The 17,825-nt window shown below is 35.3% G+C and overlaps 1 protein-coding gene across 6 annotated transcripts in view; it reads right to left on the bottom strand.

Annotated features, from left to right (window-relative positions):
- Positions 1-17,825, bottom strand: part of LOC143247406 (uncharacterized) — a 298,078-nt gene that overhangs the window by 240,682 nt on the left and 39,571 nt on the right. For 5 of the 6 annotated variants that reach the window (XM_076495458.1, XM_076495455.1, XM_076495456.1 and 2 more), the window contains one exon: positions 8,587-8,678. The exons of the other annotated variant lie outside the window; for it this stretch is intronic. The gene's annotated coding sequence lies outside the window, so the exon portion shown is untranslated. The remainder of the gene's footprint in view (positions 1-8,586; positions 8,679-17,825) is intronic. 6 annotated transcript variants of the gene reach the window in all.

Below are 17,825 nucleotides of genomic sequence, written 5' to 3'. Positions count from 1 at the left end.
ATTTCAAAAATATCCATAAAAATTAAGTATATTTTAATATCACATAAGTTTCTCTATTTTCGATGTAAAGAGGAGGGAAAAAGGAAAAATTTAATAAAAATTTAGATTTTTTATATCTCGTGTATTTTTAATGGGTTGCCTTGAAATTTAATACATGAAGTAAGAGGTCAGTAGAGCACATCCCCTGAAAATATGTAATAGTTTGAGTGAACACAGTGTGAACTGCAGAAAGTAGAAAATTGGTCGATGAACTATCACTCGTGTTAATAATACAGTGTGTCCTGCAAGTCGTTTTGGCCGCACGACACACTACCACGTGTCTTGATAATAGTTCAAAGGAAAACGCAACGTGTAATAATAATAGTTGAGGAGAGAAATTTTTTAGGATAAAATATTTTCAGGCTTGGTAGTTCATTAATTTTAAGAGATATCGAACAAGGCTAAAATATGTCATTTCAGACATCCTTCAGGCATGAATTTTGTTGTTTATTTGCGCTAATTTTTAAGAATATTCCCATAAAACCGTCTACCCCACTTCCAAACTTCCCTTGAGCTTCAAAAAATATTTAGTTGCCATTAATTACACACACACAAGTCGTCTCTTACAAAAAGCAACAACTTTGAATTAAAATGCCTTTATTCCCAAATTCATAATTATTTCATAAAATGGTTTAGATTTATTTGAAAAATTGTTTCTCATTCGCAAAAAAGTACAGTACTCAACATCACCATTATTATTATTACTAGAATTAGATATATGATACTAGTAAAGTGAAAATTATCTAATAACTTATTATAAGAATGGTATGCCAGTGAAATAATACGAGAGAAATCTGTTTAGTACTTTATAAGAAAAGCGAATAAACTATAACTGACACGTATCTGTAGCTGAATATCTGATTTATTCGGTGATTTCATTAATTACAATCACAGCTTGCTAGACTTCGTCGTTCTAAAGATCGCTTGAAACAACAGTTTCATGGCGATTGAAGTCTTTGTGTGTGTACTCTATGTTTGCACAGATTCTGTGTCTTTCAAATCATACCTGAAGTCAAAACAAATTTGTCGCCAAATGTTAAGTTGTTTGCTTTCTTTTTCCAAAACGACGATTTATTTCTGCACAACTAACTACCGTTGTTTTCCTTGCCACTAGCCCGGCGTGGTCAGGCGGGTTAAGGCACTCGACTCCAAATCCGAGGGTTGCGGGTTCATATCGCCTTCGCACCAAATATGCTCGCTCTTTCAGCCGTGGAGGCGTTATAATGTAACGGTCAATCCCACTATTCGTTGGTAAAAGAGTAGCTCAAGAGTTTGGGGTGGGTGATGATGACTAGATGCCTTCACTCTAGTCTTACACTGCTTAATTAGGGACGACTAGCGCAGATAGCCCTCGCATAGCTTTGCGCGAAATTCAAGAAACAAAAAAAAACATCCTTGCCACTAGCGACGAGTTATCTTTGTACAATTAATTAGAATATATCGTGTGGTTTCGCGACAGAAGAGACGCTTTATGACTCTACAACTAATTAGCATATGTCGTGCGGTTTCCTTGCCGCAGGCAACGATTTGTTGATGTACAACTAACTAGCATATATCATGTGGTTGATTCCTAGCCAGGTCTACGAGTTATCGCTAAACAATTAAGCAGAATGCATCATTTTGGATTTCTTGCCATAAACAACGATTTGTCGCTGTACAATTAATTAGAATATATCGTGTGGTTTCTTTGCCAAATGCGACGATTTAAATCTGTACAACCAACTAGCGTATATAGTGTGGTTTCCGTGCCAGAAGCGAGCATCTATCGCTGTGTAACTAACTAGCATTTCAGGTGGGACCTCATTTTTCGTGGGAGTGACTAATCGCTCAAAAACTGTCTGGTATCTCTCGTGTGATTTAACTATTTGATGCGGCTATTTAACATTGCACAGCTAACTAGCGTATCACAACTAACTAACATATCACAACTAAAACAAAACTTTCAAAGCAGCCGCAGTTGAGACGTTTCTTTCTAAAGATGTTTTATTTAAAAATGTATCTTTGAACTAGATTACTAAAAAGTCGAGCTTGGAATGCACAGAATCTAAAGTAGAACTTAAAGTCGTCGTTAGTAAGCCACAGGTTGCATTACATAGCAATAAAAAAGTCCAACTCAACACTTGGAACTCATTCTTATGTAAAACACGTAGTAACTCAGAGATACGTAGTAACTCAAGTGAAAACACTTCCAGTTTAAGTACGGTGTAACTTTGGTTTTAAGATGGGTTGTGAACTAAGAATAAATTTTATAAAAATACAGTGTAAGTACTCTTTCTTCAGACACAGACTGGTTTTAAAAATCTGATTGTATTCATATTTGTAAAAATATTTTGGAAAAAAATATCGACACTTCTTTCGTATTTCTTCAATTCTAAACTCTTAAGGTTTCTAAAAAAACTGTAACTTCTAGTAAGAAACTGTTCTTTCCCTAACAAATATGAATGAAAGAGACGAAGAGCAGATCTGTTACAGTGAAGAAACAACAAACAAAACGACAACATTCAAGTCTACACTGGCTCGGTATCGCCAGGTGGTTAGGTTGCTCGACTCTTAGTCCGAGGGTCGCGTGTTCACCAAACATGCTCGCCCTTTCAGCCGTGGGGGCGTTATAATGGTACGATCAATCCCACTATTTCTTGGTGAAAAAAGTAGCCCAAAAGTTGGCGGTGGGTGATGATGATTAGCTGCCTTCCCTCTATTCTTACACTGCTAAGTTAGAAACAGCTAGCGTAGATAGCTCTTGTGCAGCTGTGCGCGAAATTTTCAAAACAAATAAATAATGAAGTCTGTGTGTGTGTTTGTGCTTTCTTACAGCAAAGCCACATTGGGCTATCTGCTGACAATCAAGCCTGTATTATACATTATAAAAGGTTAGACACATGAATACTTTTATATTTCTTTCTCTGATTTTTAAAAACAAATGGATTCTGTTCTTAAGTATAATAACAAAAGTTTTGAAATACTCATTTAACTGTTTGTTTGTAGTTTACGCATAAACCTATACGTGCTCTACCTACCACTGGTATTGAAACCCTGTTTCTAGAGTTTTAGCTACGATGGGGGATAACTGTATTAGTAACACTATTATACTTTTTATTTAACAAATGGCACAAATATCATTTTCAAGACGTGTTGCATTGCTTCAGGACAATCTTCAAGGTGTATAATACTAGATTGCGAGCTCGATTTCCGCAGCGGACAGACCACACATAGACCATTATGTAGTTTTCCGCTGAACCAAAAATCTAGCAAATAAGCCAAATAAAATGTCTGGTTGTTAATGTTTGCACTTACTTAAAAATTTTAGATAAATTTTCAGGTGCTGTTTTTTTTCCCTCAGTTGTTCAAAGGTCAGTCTGAAGGCGCATAACTGTAACAGGGTTCGATGTATGTATAGTGTGCACAGCACAGATAGCCCCTTTATTTATTTGATGAAAAACCAATACAAAATAATCGAACGTTTTGACTTGTTTAGTGATAGTAGCCTAGAAACAGAACAGGATAATTTGCTTGTTTTTGTCCAGTATCCACTCAAAGCTATACAAAGATATTCCGTAATAGTCATCCCTAATTTTGACCTCATAGAACAGAGGTAAGGAAGCAAATCAACAGCAGGCATTGTTAACCCTAATTGAACGGTGAGATTTGATCATCACTAATACAAAAAAACTATAATCAGTGATGTCGATAATACCCACTTGTAGAGAAATATATATGCAAAAACGGCTCGTTTGGGTTCTTCTATGTAAAATATTTTCTCAACCAAAACGAGCCGTTTTTGCATATAAAAAAGCTATAAATAAATGTCGGGATCGTAATCGGCTCGAACTATGGATCTTACCACGAATCACTAACTCACACCCAGCCCTAACATATTAACAAGACAAAGACTGGTCACTTCTGTACTTTTGTGATAAAAAAAAATGTAGCCTGTTATGAAATGTTGTCAAACTAGGACTAAACTTAAGTTTTAATAAGGTTTTATTATCGAAGGCTAAGGAACAGATAATGTACCACGATTTAATGGACATGTGCGTGTGTGTAGTATACGTATATTCAAATTGTGGTTGGAAAATTCAAAAAGACATGTTATTCTTTAGGAAGTTTTTGTTTGTCTTTCTTGAGAGATACTTAATGTTCATGGAAATATTTTCTTATGTTTCCATTCTGCTTAATCGTAGGTCGTCAGAGGAGATGGTGCATGTTTGGAAAAAAAAAAATTCTGTATTTGATGCCTCGATAAAAAATGGAAATATTAAGTAAAATTGTATTATTTAAACTATAAAGGTAAATCATCGTTCTAAGGCTCTTCAAATGCTAATTATTAAAGTCGTCGATCTTAAATCAGGGGTCGAAGTCGGAAAAGGGGTGGATAAGGTAGGGGTGCTGCTAGGTAGGACGTCTATACCAGCGCACCTTTCGAACATCGGTCACTCACCTCCAAGGTTAAGGTATGACAAAATAATCAATGAGATATTTATAGCTTGGAAAACAAGCTTTGTCGGGTCATTTGCGTTGTAATAAACTACCTCGCTATCTTCCAATTCTCTGCTGCTATCTCTTTTACGAGGACGGAACTAACCTTGGCTGCCTTGGAAAACTTGTAATAAGTGAAAACTCCCAAAGAAAATATCCGTAAAAGGGACTTTAACAGAGATATTAGGCTAAACTGCATTGAAGGGTTTGAATGTAGCTTACAACTAATCCAAGGGTATTTATAAGTTATACATATTTGTTCTGCTTCATCAATAGACAGAAATAAACAAGTTTTATCTGGTACCATTTAACATTTTTATAAATAAAAATACCAAAAGAAAAAACGACTCCAAGACTCAATCTTTATAAAATTGTAGATATAGGCCGATTATGAGTAATACAAACTTTTTATTGCAGATCACAAATATAACGACATTTTGACATTCTAAGGTGATCATTGAAAAACACAGTATGACCACATGTATTTGTACATTTATATTTTGTGATAAATTTTTTGTACTACTCACATCAGACGTTTCTACGTTTATTAGCTTTGAGTGGATTTGTCGACATCAACTTCAGACTCAGTTTTTGCATTTCTTTAATTCATAATGAAAAAGTTGAGTAAGAGGTTTTAAAAAAAAAACGAGAATGACCATGCAAACCAAAACCTTGTTTGTGTTTCTTCTGTTTCAGAAGGCGAGACACTGGGGCCCGGCATGGCCAGGTGGGTTAAGGTGTTCGACTTGTAATCTGAGGGTCGCGGGTTCGAATACCCCTCGCACGAAATATGCTCATCCTTTCAGCCGGGGACGTTATAAGTGAGGTCAATCCCACTTTTCGTTGGTAAAAGAGTAGCCCCAGAGTTGGCGGTGAGTGATAATGACTAGCTGCCTTCACTCTAGTCTTACACTACTAAATTAAGGACGGCTAGCGCAGCTAGCTCCCGTGTAAGTTTGCGCGAAATTCCGAAACAAAACGAAACACTGGTTTTCGAGAGAGGTTATCAATGACACGCGAGAACGTGACTTTTTTTGCTTAAAATATTGTTGTTAAAATAATAATCACCCTTCGTACTGACGTAGAATAGGTGTAAAAATATAGTTCCTTAGCAAGAAGGGACGCGCATGGGGCTTGAATCTCCGAAAGGAGGCGCAGTAAAAACAAAGTTTCAGAACCGCTACTGTAGAGAATGTTGATTTGTAATTTATTATATATTTAAAGTTAGGTATTTCAGTTGTAAGTTAATTCACAGAAAACTAGTACACGCTACAACTAGGTGGTGGCACATAAAGATATATAGACGAATATAATCGGTTCATTTCATTCTATTAAACTAGTGAGCCCGGCATGGCGAGATGAGTTAAGGCGCTCGACACGTAATCTGAGGGTCGCGGGTTCGAATCCTCGTCGCACCAAACATGTTCGCCATTTCAGCCCTGGGGACGTTATAATGTTACGGTCAATCCTACTATTCGTTGGTAAAAGAGTAGCCCAAGAATTGGCGGTGGGTGGTGATGACTAGCTGCCTTCCCTCTTGTCTCACACTACTAAATTAGAGACGACTAGCTCAGATAGCCCTCGTGTAGCTTTGAGCGAAATTAAAAAAAAGCAACAACCAACAAACAAAAAGAAATCGCGCAAAGCTACACGAAGAGTAGCTGTGTTAAAACTTTCTCAATTTAAAGTGAGATACTAGATGAAAAGCAGCTTGTCAACACCGCCAACCGCCAACTCTTGGGCTACTCTTTACTAACAAAAAGTAAGATTTAGTGTGACGTTATAAATCCATCACAGCTGAAAGTACAAACACGTTTGGTGATTGGATCCTAATTCGCGACTGGCATATTGTGGCCTTAACCAACAGGCTATGCCAGGCCTCATTAAGATGGCATAGTGTACTTGACAGATCACGTGTACGATGTAACACTTGTTAAAAAATGCCACGAAGTGTTTACAAATGAAAGAGAGAATCTGATAAGCCACATTCCTTCTCTAAGTGAGAGGGTATGGGGGGTGGGTGGTGGTGATAGTTTCACACGAGATACGTTACGCTAAACTGAGTCTCACATCTAAACGCTATGTTCAAAGTGTGCGATGTTGTTTTTTGTTTTTTTTCCAGACCCTCAAGACTGAACAGACCCATTTTTTACTCAAATCTTTGTTCAGAGTTATGCCCTAAAATTGTTTTAAAACTCCTATTTGGTTTTTCTTATTTAAAACACAAATATTTTATTTATTTACTCTGATCTTATGAGAAAATATTTTTTTTAACATTTTTTTCACAGTGAAAATTCAAATTCAAACCAATAAGTCTACACACAAAACGCTTTTGAGCTGGGTTTGATGTTGGGGTCAGCTCATGAAGCTGAAGGATAGAAACGTGATTCCGATAAATAAGAGTCTCGGGTTTGAATTCTGTCACACCAAACATGCTTGCTCTTTCAGTCATGGGGGCGTTATAAGGTTACGGTCAATCCTACTTTTCGTTGGTAAAAGATTAACCTAAAAATTGGTGATGGTTGGTGGTGACTAGCCGCCTTTCCTGTAGTCTTACACTGATAAATTAATGACGGCTAGCGCAGATAGCCCTCGTGTAGTTTTAAGCTCAAATTCTAAACAAATAAACCGATGAATAAGCTCCGCTCTTTCAGCTGTAGATGCGTTATAGTCAAACCCGTTATTCGATTTAAAGAGTTGGACAAATACTTGTGGTGATGAGTGTTTCAAGCTATTTACATTTCTTTTAGTCAGTAGTTCAAATTTATGGAAGCACAGACTAAAGTGTCTTCAAATTAAAAACAAAATCCTATATCATTACTCCCACATCAAACCCATTATGCTAGAATGGACGAACAGTTCTCTTGTAATACTCGACAGAAACATACAACTTTTATTTTTCCATTTACTAACTTCTAGGTTCATTCAGATATTAGACAGATAGACAAGTGAAAGTGGAATTTAAATGTCAACAATATGATGCATTGAGACATTGGGGTCATAACGTATTGATTTCTTCAGCTGAAATCATTCCGGGTCATATACTGTAGGTTATCTAGGGTTTATAGAAATAAAATACCATAAGAGATTCGTGCAGTTGATGGTAATAAAATCTAAAAACAGGTTAATGGTGCGAGAATCAACAGTTGAAGATTATGTAAGTAAAACTTAGCAAGAATGGTATAATAGCGATGAATTGAGATGGAAAATAAATGAGAAACTGATTGAAAAGAAAAACGAACATTTAGGCAACAAATGTTTCAGAATAAATTACTCAGTATCGAACCCTAAAACGCTGCTCATTACCCTTAAAAGAAACGGGAGAAAGGAGTCGCCAGAGAAAAAAAGTCACAAACTTTAAACCTATACAGTTACTTTTTACAACATGTTACAGAGGTAAACAGCATCAAATAATCACTCTGTGCTGGCGATCTGTTATTCTACAGCACTTAAAACGCAGCTCATCTGGCAAGTCTTTAGTATAAAAGACAATGGTGCTTTCGCGCCAAAATTTGATAAAGAGTGGTTGTCTCATGATATGGAAAATACTGTGTAGCACACACACAAGTAAACAAATAACACTTTTAAACATGTACGGATCTTTCTAACACTTTTTAACATGTACGATTTTTTTTAACACTTTTTAACATATACGGATCTTCTTAAAACTTTTTAACACTTTTTAACATGCACGGATCTTTCCCAGATATGATCAATTAAAATCTTCACCTTGTATGTTTAACGTTTAAGGTCAAATGTATAAAACCTTCCTAAGGTAAGGTCAAAACTTCAGTTGACCCTGGTCAGCCAAGGCTTCTGAGAAAAAAAACAATAACAACAACTGCTTGCATTTACTACAAATAGAAAAAGACAAACAAAAATTGTACTTTAATCCGAACTTTACTAAAGACAAATTATATATTTTTTCCTGAATATTAACTAGTGGCTTACCTCGTATTTAAGAAAATGCGGTATGACACATACTGTAAATACGTTGTAAAGTAATTTACAATAAAGCTTAAATCTAGTGTAGAACAGTGGAAATTCATACGAAACTTAGTTTCGACATACCCTCTTCAGACCAGTACACGTATTGCTTCGTTAGTGTGGATTCAAACTTAACTTTATGATGTCGAGGAGACGTCAGTTTTACCGCTAATGGCCTGAAACAACAAATGATTTTAATGAGATTCACCAAAGTTAGAATGTAATATCGACTATATTTTGTATTTTAGGTTTTTAACTTTGACGGCTTATCATTATATCTGGCATACAGGTGTTGGCAACATAGCGAAATATTTAAAACATTCTTAACACTTCATCGAATATGACACGCTCTTGCGAAATTAACTGTTGTTTTGTTTTGTAATTAAACACAAAGCTACACAATGGGCTATCTAAGTTATGCCTACCACGGGTGTCGAATCCCACTTTCTAGCGTCGTACGTCCGCAGACATACTGCTGCGCTACTATCTAGAGCTCACTTTTTGTTGTCAATCACAAAGATACATAATGAGTTATTTATACTCTGATCATTTTTGTGTGTGGGAAAGATTCATTATAAGCTCAGGAAACAGGATGTTTACAGAATTCATTCAGCAATACTATTTAACAGCAAATTCCTCATTTCATTTATTAATTTGTTAATTTTCTCAAACACAAAGGCACTTTTTTTTCTAATGTCGTGCCCTCTGATGAAACATATCAAATGTTGCTTTTGTAAAGGTTATTCAGTTCTCACTAACGTTAAATAAATAAACTATTTGTTTTTTTAAAACGGTAGACCTGGTATGGCCAGGTGGTTAAAGCACTCGACTCATAATCCGAGGGTCGCGGGTTCGAATCCCCGTCACACTAAATATGCTCGCCCTTTCAGCTGTAAGGGCGTTATAATATGACGGTCAATCCCACTATTCGTTTGTAAAAGAGTAGCCCAAGAGATGGCGGTGGGTGATGATGAGTCACCCTTCCCTCTAGTGTTACACTGCTAAATTAGGGACGAGTAGCGAAGATAACCCTCGTGTAGCTTTGCGCGAAATTCAAAACCAAAATACGGTTATGCATTAAGTGGAAAAGAAGTTGAATACGTATGACATAAACAGAATGCCAACATTTCAAGCTGTGAATATAAAGCGAGTGTTTCGATAAAAACAATTTAGTAAGTCAGTCAAATATATTCTTTAAGTCAATCTTAAAATGTATCCGGAACAGTTATATATAAAGTAATCAAAATTGCATCATTCTGATTGTCATAAAAAATACAACAGTAACTAAAAATTCATTGAAATTAATACTGGAGTAGTTTACATGCCCACGAGTCAACTGCCAACTATGGTGGTGTGACACTTCAGGGATTTGTAGCGTCTTCTATCATCAAAGGAATGAGGAAAGCTTGAAACCCTAGAGGGTGAATTGGGGGTATTCAAGTAGCTAGTTATATGTTTATGTGTCTTTACTTTTCTGACTTATGACTAAACATGTGGTAAAGGCTGAATGAATATACAGATTAAGTGCACAAGCACCTACCACGTGACAAAGTCTCTCATTATTGTTTTATATTTTATCCTTTTACGATATTGTTCGTTTTAAATTTGTTTAAAAAACAAAAAAAGGTTAAAAAATTGCCACCACCTGTCGTCAGACTAACAAAAACATGTTTGATGCGAGTGTTAGTTGATCAAATATTTTTATAACGATCATTTAGTTTTGCTGAAAGCTAGCATTGGGCAAGGCCGATGTAGTCCCTTCAAGCAACAATAACTCTATTTTGCTTCTGATAGCCGCTGGCTGCAAAGTCCATAAATTAGACGATCCTGTGAGTATATAATCTCTAACGAGGTAAAATATTCGTGTAATGAACTTTACATCAAATTAAGCATCGCAAAGAAGAACACGATTGGAGATTTCAATAAGGGAAAGAAGGGTCCCCTGCCTTTGTAACAAGACTTATGTTCCTTTCCATATAGGATAGTATTACGAAATTCAATTACATGAGAATAAATAACTTGTTCACATCGGAATAAATAACTAAAGCTTGTCTGTTATTGGTAAGCAAAAAGTTGCACGGTAAGTTAACTGAACTCGACGGGGATCAAACACCGAATCTCAGTGTTGTAAGCTCTCGAGCCTAGCGCTGAGCTACAGAGAGAAATTCGAATTAACAGTAAAATGTGTCCTGAAGCAATGCTGTCTTGTATTTTTGTTTTATTTATTAAGTTTGCGAAATTCCATTATGAAATAACAACTCGAGGATTTCGTTCTAATATATTATTAAGAGAAATTTTTGTTTGTTATTAAGCACAAAACTAGAGAAAGGGCTATCTGTTCGCTTCTCACTACGGGTATCGAAACCCGGTTTCTAGCAGTGTAAGTCCGCAGACATACTACTGTGCCACTGGAGGAGATTAAAAAAAGTAAAAAATTCCAGAACAAAATATGCAAGTTTCGATATAGGAAAGTGTGAAAACGCTTGAGACGACAGCGGCATTCATTCGTTCTGGAATTTTCTCGTAAAGCTACACAAGATATACCTGCGTTTTAGCTGTTCCTAATTTTTTCCTGATACACTTAGAAGAAGAGCATCTAGCTAGTCAACAACACTTACTGCCCACTTTTGGGCTACTCATATTTGACAGAATAGTGGAATTTGATCATCAGTTTTATATAAGACTCATGGCCATAAAATATCTATCTGTGTAATGTCTGAGTCACAAGTTCTATGATCGTCTGTAAATATCACAACAGAAAGTTTGAATTTCTTGTGCTTCTGTCTTCTGCTTCTTATTTACTACATAATAACTAAAAACAATAACAATGTTGTAAACCAGTTTCACTGAGGTGACGTAGTTTCAAACATAGTATCCACTTTTATAAATATTATTAACGAGGGTGATTTATGTCATTATGTTTCTAGTGTAAATGATGTTATCATTACCCTTTGAAATTAGATTTCTTACAGAAATTACTTGTTTATTTAAAAAGTTTAAATACGGGAAACAGGAATAACCCGCCAATAATAGATAAACAGTAAATATTACAGTTGGAAACTCATTGTATATTTATAACTTGTTTATGGGTACAGCATTTCTGTGTCTATTGAAACACTACATTAAGAAAAAACACAAACAATCAAACAAAGAAGAAAGAACTTTTCAAGAAAGGAAGTAAATGCAAGGATGGCTAATATCAATCCTTCAAAATCGGTGCAAATAAGATAGCAGGGATGACGTACAAACAAGACAGTAGGGATGGCGTTTGTATTTTGGTATTAATTATGAGCCCATTAATATTTCAAATTATCTATTAACATTAGCGTAAGGACATCCTTTGTGAGTTCATATAATTTTATGTGATTTTGAAAACGACAAATAATGAAAAATTTATATTTGATTTTCGTAGGCTCACATATTTCTTAGCTTGTTACTTTTTGAGTGCAAAGCTACACAACGAGCTACCTGTGCTCTGCCTCCATCAATATAATCAAAACCCGATTTCTTTACGTTATAAGACCTCGGACTTGTTGCTGAGCCACCGGAGAGAAGGGGGGGGAAACCCATAAGCCACATGCGCATTAACAGTTTCCCTAAGCTCTGAATTTTTTTTATTTCAGAGATTCTTTTGATTTTTTTTAGAGCCGGGTACTTGTAAATTTATTCAGCTGTCATACTGCTTAAAAAATCGTGATGAAGCTGATTGGACAATTTTATACTTGTTCAGTCAAATAACAGGTGTTTGTAATATGGGAATAAGGTGTGTGTTCAGAAGACAATAACCACCAGTGGAAAGTGTTTCATGACGACGCATCTATCTTGTACTCTCTTCTTTGGTTTTTGTTTTTTTTTTTTGTTTTAAGCCAGAGAATCTTGACGCTGTTACTGCATAAACCTGTCTAGATTGCCCGAGGGCGTCAACCTTAATGGATGGCGGACCAAGTTAATTTTCGGGTGTTAATTGTAGCCAGGCGAGGACGTCTAGGCTGCTTCGCTCCAGTTGTTAATGTAACCAGAAGCGGTTACCATCAGTGGTTTGACAGTAGATTTACTGCAGGGCGCATGAGAAAAACACCAACTGTCTAGGAACCTTCATTATTTCAGCTCAATTAATATCACTAACCATTCTAATGCTAACATATATACACAAAGGGAAGAATTAATCAAGGAAAGATGGGTTCAGCTTAACTACCAGGTCATTCGGCAGTGTTTTAGGAAGAACAATATTTTGTGTTTGATACTAGAAGTCGAGATTTGTTAGTGTGACAACGAAATATGTTATGTTATTAATGAAGTTTACTCAGATTGGATTGTGTTAACCTTGTTTGTGAAAGAAGGACTGTATTTATTCAAGCAATACCATACAATAAAATAAACATAATAAAAACGAAGGACGGTTAATTTCAAAATATTCGAAAAACAGTACATAAGGGCTGAAAGGTGATTCGCTGTGTTACAGACGAAAATAACAACAACAAACAAAACAAGTTGTAAACTAGAACTTTAGGGTAGGTGGTGTGGTCAGTTTTGGAACTTATTTCGTACTTTATTATCCCCTGGAGAGACAGTGGTAGGTATACTGACTTACAGCGCCAAAATCTGGTGTTCGATCCCTTATGTACAGTAGATAGTCGAATATGGTTTTGTTTTAAATAATATACAAACGTACTATTTCGTCACTAATAAGAAAAACAGAGCTTGTTATAACAAGATGGAAATATGTTTTTCAAAAGAAATAATTGAAGAATAATGCTATAACACGGACTATCAAAAACATGAAATAAACATGTTTAATCACAATTGTTCCTGTAAAAACAACGACAAAGAATTCCTCAATAACATATAACATTAGAATTCTTAGTTTGCCCTTCTGGAACAATCTGGTTTAACCACGTTTTCATGCTGTACCTGACATACCGAAAATGCACAAAACTACCTAGATAAAATAACGAGCAGTCCGTGGTTTCTACCCTGCTTAAGAGAGCTGATTAATGCCGCTGCTATCACGAATAATATCTTAAAGGTTACAAGTTCTCTTTGGACTTTAATACAACTTAATTCAAAATTTCTGGACTGTTAAAGTAAATCTAACCAAATGTAATCTCACTCAAATGTAAAACACTAAAGCTGAAGTTATAACATGAGTATGACTTTTTGTCTCATCGTCCTTGGCGTGGCTGGGTGGTTCGGGCGATTGACTCGTATTCTAAGAGTGGTGGGTTCGAATCCCCGTCACACCAAACATATTCGTGGGTGTTTTAAAATGTGACGGCCAATCCGGTATTAGTTGGTAAAACAATAGCGCAAGAGTTGGTGGTAGATAGTGATGACTAGCTACGTTCACTGCTATATTAGGGATGGCTAGCGCCGATAGTCCTCATGTAGCTTTGCGCGAAATTCGAACTAAACAAACTTTATCTCTTTACTCTCAGAAGTAAAATATTCACTGCATGCCAATTTTGTGTCTTTCAAAGTAAATAAATGAAATATTGTACGTCCGTTCTACATCTGCCAAAGTTGTGTTTGTATAAATTACTGGACACAACGTATTATGGGATCGTTTTATTTTTTTCGTTAGCATAAATAAATGAACAACGACGCCCAAACAAACGACCACCAACAGTGACGCTATAACCACGTCTAAGATTATTTCTGGGTTTTGTAGCAAATCACACCTCTAAGCTGCAATTAAATGCCACTTAACTTTGAGTGAAGACAAAAAAATATATAGAGAATGGGTGGACCAATAAAACGATTTTCTTTTATATATATATAATTTCAGTGCAAGGGTGTTTTAACTAGGTAAAGCTTTTACATATTAATAAACATTAAGTAATGTGATACTAGAAGAACAGTGGTTTTTATGAGAAACTTGCTTATCGACATCGGTGTTATATAGTTGTGTGCATACATGTGGTAAAATATAATATAATACATTGTGTAAAATCGTGTCAGAGCTCGATAACGTTTTACATTTCAAGTTAACATTATTCTAAAGCGCAGTTTAAAGAAATGAAATGATAATATAGAAGGACACGCATAACAAGCCTTGCAATTCATAAATGCAAACCAATAGCAAAAAAAAAAAATTACATTCGTTTACGTAAATAGCTTTATCGTAGGAGATAGAATTAATAAACACTTTTAGCACTTTTAACTATGAGTGTGGTATAAGAATGAAAGTTAAGCCGGCTTCAGATGGCGGATGCTGCCGGCTGGTTGCCTTTCCTTTGGTCAGTAGTACAAAATTAGAGCCAGTTGCCTGCGTAATGTGCTGTTTAGAATAAACTAATAAACTGCTATAAAAAAACGTAGCATAGCTAGAAGTTGTAGTGCCAGGGATATATATATATATGAATGTCTAGGTAAGAAAGACTATTTGTAATAAAAAACTCGATAAAAACGTTTAACGGCCTTTATTTGTGTGGAAAGGTTAAGCACACATACACACTTCTAGCTTTAAATCCTTATTGTCTGTCCCCCGTTGGATAACCTTAAGGACTTACAAGCTAAAAATCTGGGATTAGATTTTTCGTGGTGGATACAGAACAGATAGTTCATTTTGTAGTGTTGTGCTAAAAATAAACATTATCTAACTGTGTATTTCAAACGTGCTTGTAGTTTTACTCCACTTAAGAGTTTAATTCCAACGTAAACCATTACAAGTGAATATGGCTTGTTTTCTAGCAAAGAAACAAGGGACAATCTGCTGTGTTCACAGGGGAAAATCGTACCCCTGGTTTTAGCGTTTCAACTCGGCAGACTTACCGCTGTGTTTATGGAAAAGTAACGTTTCACTTAACAAAAACATTTTTGACACCACTTAACAAAAACATTTTTTTGACACCATTAACAAAACCTTTTTTTTCCCATTTTCACGACACTTAGTTCTTGGACATACTAGAAATGTAACAAATACACAATTTTATTAAAACATAGTTTTCTAAAGATGTCTATAGTTTCTATTAATAATCTTCAGCACTTATTTATATATAAACCAGATGGCTTGCGTGACACTGTGTGTACTTTGCCCAAAACCATTCATTTAAGTTCTTTCTACTCAAGAGCCCAATCATGTGAATATTTGATTGTCATATTGTACGCTACTAACTTCTAATGTTTAATATGATTTTAATAAACAATCAACATTGTGCTTACCGTAAACATAAAAGTTAACAAGAAGAGAACAAGGAACACTGAGATAATGTACAACATCAAAAAAAGAAAAAGAATTGAACATAAATATAACACAAGCAAGAGGATAAGAAAGTTTAGCATATAATATAACACCAAGAAGAAAATAAAGACATTAACATAAAATATAACACCAACAAGAGAATAAAGGACATTAATATAAAATATAAAACCAACAAGGGAATAAAGGACAACAAGGGGATAAGTTATTTTAGTATAAAGTATAACACCAACAAGTGGATTAGGAACGCTAATTAATATCAATATCCAATCAGAATAAGGTATGAACTGTATAGCAAGTTAAATATACTTTTCTTATGTTTCCACTCAGAAAGATGAAGCATATCTATTGGAGAGAGAATAGTGCTTCACGATACAAACATAATAAATCAATTGGATTTGATGCATGTGTAAAACGTGGTCCATAATATTGGAATAAACAAATCTTCAATAAATTGTAGTTCACATAAACGTGATATTATTCATCCTCAATCTACGGGTTTCTTTATCTTTTCAGCGAGATTTTACACATTTTGAAAACCACCCCTTTCAAATTCACGTAATGCAACCGCCCGCAAAACAGGTTTGTTTTGATCTTGACCTGTGACCATGCTGTGAGGTATCCTAATCTACATGTCTAGTACCAAGTCTCCTTAAGGAATGAAGCATGAAAGAATACGGGTAAATAAATTCCATATTCTCGACACACTGCAACATAATGCGTGTAATGTAAACAGGTTAGGAAAATTAAATATGAGCTTTGAAATGTTTTATCATAAGAATAGCGAGTATTCCTATAAGATTAGGAACGTTACGAAGGAAAATATAATATCTTGGTAGTCGGTATTCATTTTACTTAGTTTTTCTAAAGGATAAACTTGGTATACGTACAAGAGCTTGATTTGTTTGAAACAGTGCAACTAAAGCTTTGTTTGCGAATTTCGCGCAAAGCTACACGAGGGTTATCTGCACTAGCCATCCCTAATTTAACAGTATAAGACTAGAAGGAAGGCAGCTAGTCATCACTACCCACTGCCAACTCTTGGGCTACTATTTTACCCACCCACTGATAAGAACACACCAGTAACTATTACTACTTTTTATACATTACAGACTATGTACGAAGCTGAATATTCGTTTGTTTATTCTAGAGTGTGTGTTTTTCTTATAGCAAAGCCACATCGGGCTATCTGCTGAGTCCACCGAGGGGAATCGAACCCCTGATTTTAGTGTTGTAAATCCGTAGACTTACCGTTGTAATAGCCGGGGTACATTGGAGTAAAGCAACTATTGGCTACTTCCTACATTTACCTCTTGGAACCGAACACCGGATTTTAGCGTAATAAGTCCATAGAATTTATTGCTGTATCTTAGAAAGAAGTTGATGATTTTATCCGAAAAAATTAACATTAACTTTCAAATGTGGAAGTACTAAACAAAGTAATTTCAACTGAATGTTGTTATTATATTAGTTATTTAAAAAAATTAAATAATGACAGTTTTTTTCCTATTGTGAACAGGGAACCTGGGCATTAGGAATGTCGTTTTTAACGGTAACATAAATCTAACAAAAGAGATATCAGAATTATCAACAGGTCCACTAAAAGTCAGTTTGTTTGGTTATTACTAGGCGTGAAGCAACTCAATGGACTATCGAAACCCAATTTGTTAACGTCGAAAGTTCACACTGAGGAAGGCACTAAATAGTGGACACTCAGTGTACTTGTAGTCGAAACCAAACCATTTTTGTCCAAAGGTATTCACACTGTCCAAAATAAAATCCTACAATAATATTTATACCAACTTCACAACGTTTGCATATCTAAACGGTGCTTAACGAGAGTATATGAACCAACCGTAATGACAATTAATGTTTCCAGCGGCTAAGTTTATTATGGTTGAATAACACCAACACTGAAAAGTGGTGTATTCTTAACGTACTTTGAATACTTTTAACGTTTTGCACTAGTACACTCATCACTTGTGTTGATCATGTCTTATAATAAAGAATCATTTTCACTAATTATATTTTAAAATCAATTGTCCTCAGAACAGCAGTCTTTATTACACAATCTTATACATCAGTGGTAAGGAATTTTGTATAAATATGCGATGCTTACATTCAG

The sequence above is a fragment of the Tachypleus tridentatus genome, chromosome 3 (assembly GCF_004210375.1).
Source record: "Tachypleus tridentatus isolate NWPU-2018 chromosome 3, ASM421037v1, whole genome shotgun sequence".
NCBI lineage: Eukaryota > Metazoa > Arthropoda > Merostomata > Xiphosura > Limulidae > Tachypleus > Tachypleus tridentatus.
Note: the sequence above shows the minus strand (reverse complement) of the source record. Positions and strands in the feature narration are given on the sequence as shown.